This window comes from Eulemur rufifrons, chromosome 1, assembly GCF_041146395.1.
Source record: "Eulemur rufifrons isolate Redbay chromosome 1, OSU_ERuf_1, whole genome shotgun sequence".
NCBI lineage: Eukaryota > Metazoa > Chordata > Mammalia > Primates > Lemuridae > Eulemur > Eulemur rufifrons.
Genome location: NC_090983.1, coordinates 17633593 through 17639691, shown reverse-complemented (window position 1 = coordinate 17639691; position 6099 = coordinate 17633593).

The window sequence follows — 6099 nt, the reverse complement described above, 5'->3', positions numbered from 1 at the left end:
GCGGGAGGATTGCTTGAGGTCAGGAGTTTGAGACAAGCCTCAGCAAGAGCGAGACTCTGTCTCTACTAAAAATAGAAAGAAATTAGCTGGACAACTAAAAATAGAAAAAATTAGCCAGCTGTGGTGCACACCTGTAGTCCCAGCTACTCAGGAGGCCGAAGCAGGAGGATTGCTTGAGCCCAGCAGTTTGAGATTGCTATGAGCTAGGTGGATACCACAGCACTGTAGCCTGGACAACAGAGCAAGACTCTGTCTCAAAAAAAATTTTTTTGTTTTGAAAATATATTTTAGTACATTTATTTCAAACGCAGGTTAACAGACAGAAAATTTGAATGACACGATTGGTCAACATAGATTCATTGACATATATAGGACACTACACTCTTAACCAACAGTATACATATTATTTTTAAATGCACCTGAAGCATCTCCCAGAATTGTTCTTAGCTGGACCATCAAGCAAGCCTCAAAAAAATTTCAAAAAATTAAAAGATGTTCTCCAACCATAGTGGGAATAAGTGAGGAAAAAGACCTGGAAAGTCCCTAGCTATTTAAAACTTAGGCAGTATAGTTCTAAATAACCCCCAGGTCAAAAAAGAAAGCACAAAGGAAATTAGAAAATATTTTGAATTAAATGATAATGAAGATATCCCATATTACAAGCTGTGGTATACAGCTTAAAATAGTGCTTTAAAAAGAAGTATGGGCAGGGCGTGGTGGCTCACGCCTATAATCCTAGCACTCTGGGAGGCCGAGGCGGGCGGATCATTAGAGCTCGGGAGTTCGAGACCAGCCTGAGCAAGAGCGAGACCCTGTCTCTACTGAAAATAGAAAGAAATTAGCTTGATGACTAAAAATATATGGAAAACATTATCTGGGCATGGTGGCACATGCCTGTAGTCCCACCTACTTGGGAGGCTGAGGCAGAAGGATTTCTTAAGCCCAGGAGTTTGAGGTTGCTGTGAGCTAGGCTGACGCCATGGCACTGTAGCCCAAACAACAGAGTGAGACTCTTGTCTCCAAAAAAAAAAAAAAGTAGAAGCCCCGACTTCACCACAATGCAATGTATCAATGTAGTAAAACTGCACTTTTATCCCATGAATATATACAAATAAAAAATGAAAAATAAATAGAAGAATACCCAAAAAAGTAAAAGTGAAATAAAAAACAAATGTACAATTAATCAACAAAGAAAAAAGTCAGTCCCTGGAAAACATAAGTAAAATTGATAAACCCCTAGCAGGCTGATCTGAAAAAAACACGTAACATTAGAAATGGGAAAATGTACATCACCCATATATTAGAGTTGCCAGTCTTCAATAAACTTCCAGAGAATAGAACTCAATTCACTTTCACTCTCACCCAGGCTGGAGTGCATTGGCAGGATCATAGCTCACAGCAACCTTCAACTTCCAGGCTCATGTGATCCCACCTCAGCCTCCCCAGTACCTAGGACTACAGGTGCATGCCACTTCGCCTAGCTAATTTTTTAAATTTTTCATAGAAATAGGGGTCTCACAGGGTCGAGCCACTGCCCCTGGCCCTCAATTCGCTTTATTTTTTTTTCCTCAATTCACTTTTGATGCAGCATAACCCAGCCACCAGAACCAGTTGAGAACATCACAAGAAATGAAAACCAGGAGCCAACCTTCTATAAATGCGGATGTAACATTCCAGAACAAAATAAGCAAATCAAATATAGCAATACATAAAAATGATAATGTATTAAATCTAATTTGGGTTTTTCGCAAAATGCAAGATTGTTTCAATACTTGAAAGCCAATCAGTGCAATTCACATAACATAAAAGGAAAAGAATCACACAATCATCTAAATAGATGCAGAAAAGAGTACTACCAAAATTCAATACCTATTCATGATTTTAAAAAAAAACAAACCTGAAAACCAGGAATAACCCATGGGTCATTAACAATGGCTGTACACTTTCTAGGAAAAAAAAAAAAACTATGGGTCAAAAAAGAAAGCACAAAGGAAATTAGAAAATGTTTTTAATTAAATGATAATGAAGATAGGCTATATTACAACCTCTACAAGGAATAGAGAGGCACATCATTAATCTAGTTTAATCTGCTAAAGAGTGTAAACCTCTTGATGACATACTGAAATTGTTCTCCATGAGATGAGGAATGAAACAAGGATGTCCACTATCACACCTCCATTTAGCAATTATCCCAGCCAGTAAGAAAAGAGGACTTTCAAGGGGGGAAAAAAATTTTTTTCAGTATTTGCTGACAACATGATTGTGTACATCGATAATCCAGAAAAATCTACAGACTGCTTCATTCATTAAGTGAATTTAGCAGGGTCACAGAATACAAGATCAGTATACTAAAAAAAATCAATTACATGTTTCTGCATACACCAAATAGAAAATGAAATTTCAAAAATATAAAGCATAAGAAATCAAGTAGCTAGAAATAGATATATCAAAACATGTGCAGACCCTTTACATTGAAAACAGTGACACATTCTTGAGAAAAATTAAAGAGCTATGTTAATGGAGGGACATATCATCTCCATGGATTGGAAAACAATATTATAGGGATGCCAATTCTGTCAAATTGATCTGCTGGTTAAACTCAAATCGAAGTAAAATCCCAGCAGATTTATTTTTATGAAAATTGACAAGCTAATTCTAAAATTTTGCCGAAACAGCCAAGACAATCTCGAATAAGAACAAAATTGGAGTCCTTCCACTCCCAAATATCTTCCCTTAACTTTGAGCCCTTTAGTAACAGCTTTTTGTACGTGTGACTTTTTATAAATAGCACATACTTATATTTTGTTTCATGACCTTTCCAGAAAGTTTTGTCTCTTGATATGAAATCCCATTTGTATTTTTTATTTTACCTTCTATCATCTTGTTCTTGGGTTTCTTTTTTAATGCCTCCTTGTTGCCCATCCCCAATCCCACTTAATGAGTGAAGTGACAGAACTGTTTTTTAATTTTGCTGGAATGGAGAAGTGGTTACATATTCTCTGGTCTTTTGAAGTTATATGCCCTGGCTTTTAATTCTACAGGTGTTCTCATATTGATGATTTTTAAATGGAATTTACTATTTTGAGCTGCCTTTTTGACCACCAAGAAGATGGGCATTATTTCAGAAGTATAATTAGTTTGGCTGGATAGACTGGGGAACTGGTCTTGGATTTTCCAGCTTGAATGTCCTGAGAAGCAGAGATGTTTAGGTGTAGTGGCATCTGCCCTGGGTGTCAGGAGGAGGGTCTGAGCAGGCCTGGGTGGCAGAGTGAGAATACTGTTTAGGTCTTCCTCTCCGCCAGCTGCTGCTTCATTGCAATTTGGGGTTTCTAGGCCTTTCCTGGGCATTGTTCCCAGAAAGTCCCTCTGCTGCTGCTGCGCTGATCAGGTTTCTAGATCTGTTAATAATAGACAACATGGGGGAAGGGCCAAGAACATTTCAGAAATAGGAATAACCAAACCCGCTGGGCAGTCTCTGTGCCTGAGGCCCTGCCTGTCTGCTCCCTCTACCTAATGAGTGTCTTGCAGTGGACATGCCTTCTAAGCACTCTGGAGTCATACTAACTTTGTGAAAGTCTCCAAATCCCCAAAATCAGAACACATGGGCTGGGGAGTGCTAGTGCATTTATGAGAAGGTTGAAACAGAATATTTGAGACCTGAACTCTCCCAGAAATGAGAAGGTAAGTGATAACACCCCTCACAGATCACCCAGAAGGAAAGGAGGTTGGGCAGCATTGAACTGAAGCAAATAACTACTGAGAAAAATGATATATAATCCTGGGGTATAGAAGAGGAATGGGGAATGCAAAGGTGAAGCCTGGAAAAATGAGGAGACAATGATGTCAGGGACGTAGAAATGGGGGCACAAGACAAACATGGGAGACAGGCTTCTATTAAGTCAAATCTGAAATCAGCACAGTTTGAATTGTGATGCGCCCCCTAGGCTTCCTATTCCTGGGACATGAATGACCTTCCTCTTAATGCCTCCCCTCCCTTCATACTCTTCCTCTGTCAACACCTGCTCTCAATAAAGAGTATGGTCAACTCAACCTAGGTATAAATTATTTAAAACTATTAAGCCTTCAAAAATTACCAGTTGCAAAAATTTAAAACTCTTCTACTGTAAAATATAACACAGATATAGAAAACTACATAAAGAAAATATATAGCTTAAGAAATTATAAAATTTTAGGGCCGGGCGCGGTGGCTCATGCCTGTAATCCTAGCACTCTGGGAGGCCGAAGCGGGCGGATCGTTTGAGCTCAGGAGTTCGAAACCAGCCTGAGCAATAGTGAGACCCCCGACTCTACTAAAAAATAGAAAGAAATTAGCTGGACAACTAAAAATATGTAGAAAAAATTAGCCGGGCATGGTGGCGCATGCCTATAGTCCCAGCTACTTGGGAGGCTGAGGCAGAAGGATTGCCTGAGCCCAGGAGTTTGAGGTTGCTGTGAGCTAGGCTGACGCCACAGCACTCTAGCCAGAGTGACAGAGCGGGACTCTGCCTCAAAAAAAAAAAAAGAAAGAAATTAAAAAATTTTAGCACTCAGGACTAGAAAGAGAACTTGGCCAGCTATTCCAGAAACCAGCTGTGTGCCCCATCTTATCACAATTCCTCTCTCCTTCCCAAAGTGACCACTATCCTGACTTAATCACTTACGAGGATTTTATTTTAATGGGACTAAAAGTGTTTAGCTATAAATAATCACTAATGATACAATATTAGGCAGTTGAGGAGCGTTTGGGGGAACCACAAGAGGCAGCTAGATCTCAGCACGCTTAAAATAACACCATTTCACACAGTTCCCTCTGTGTCTATGATTAAGATACACCTCACTAGGCCGTTCGCAGTGGCTCACGCCTGTAATCCTAGCACTCCGGGAGGCCAAGGCGGGAGGATCGCTCGAGGTCAGGAGTTCGAGACCAGCCTGAGCAAGAGCGAGACCCTGTCTCTACTAAAAATAGAAAGAAATGATTTGGACAGCTAAAAATATATAGAAAAAAATTAGCCGGGCATGGTGGCACATGCCTGTAGTTCCAGCTACTCGGGAGGCTGAGGCAGGAGGATTGCTTGAGCCTGGGAGTTTGAAGTTGCTGTGAGCTAGGCTGACGCCACGGCACTCTAGCCAGGGCAAAAGAGCGAGACTCTGTCTCATTAAAAAAAAAAAAAAAAAAAAAAAAAGATACACCTCACTGGAAAAGGATCCCACAGAAATCCAGGTACAGGGCTGTGTCCTATGCCCTCAACTGCCTTTAGTGCCATCCACTTGTCCAGAGTCATACCCCACAGTCTTCCCAAGGCAGAACAAAAGTAGATCCCAGATCACAGTGCTTGGGAGCGTGCAAGGGGCTGGTTGTCTCTGCTGCTGACACACGTAAGTCCAAGACATTGCCTAAACCTCCCTTGGCCTCAGTTTCTCACTGTGAAGTATGAGGTCATGACAAAACCCTTTACAATCCCCTATTCCTCTCCTAATGTGAACCTCTTTCCTCAGGCTTGGTTCCTGTTTCAGGTGCCTATTCATTCATCCTTGTAAGGAGCTCAGTACCTTCCTTTCCTGGAGATTATCTTTCCAGTCTTGTGCTCCTCTCTCTGCTCTGGATTCGTACATGTCATGAGTCTGCTTCATCTCTACACACACTTCATAAACATGCATGTATGTCCTGGCACACTGGATGTGCAGAACAAATGTTTGCAGAAGGAATTAATGAATGTAAAAAAGAAATAAATTGTTTCACACATTCAGATATGTATTCTTTCAATATTTAGCAAGTGCCTAAAATATACATACTAACCAACCTGTCCCTCTACCCTCTAAGATGATTATTCTCCTCCCTTTCTCATCTTCCTCCTTTCCTATCCTATTTCTTCATTTTCCTGTGTGACAGAGCTAGACAGTGTGTCCTGCAAGGCAGGATGCAGAGACACAGGAGCAGGCAGATGGAAACAGACACTATGGAAAGGAGCCAGATGAAATAAGGGCAAAGACAGCTGGATTATTTATATGTAGAGACAGACCAGAATGAAAAGCCATGATTCACAGAGCACTGCAACTCAGATACTCCTTAGGTTTCACTTTGAGAGCTACTGTGGGATT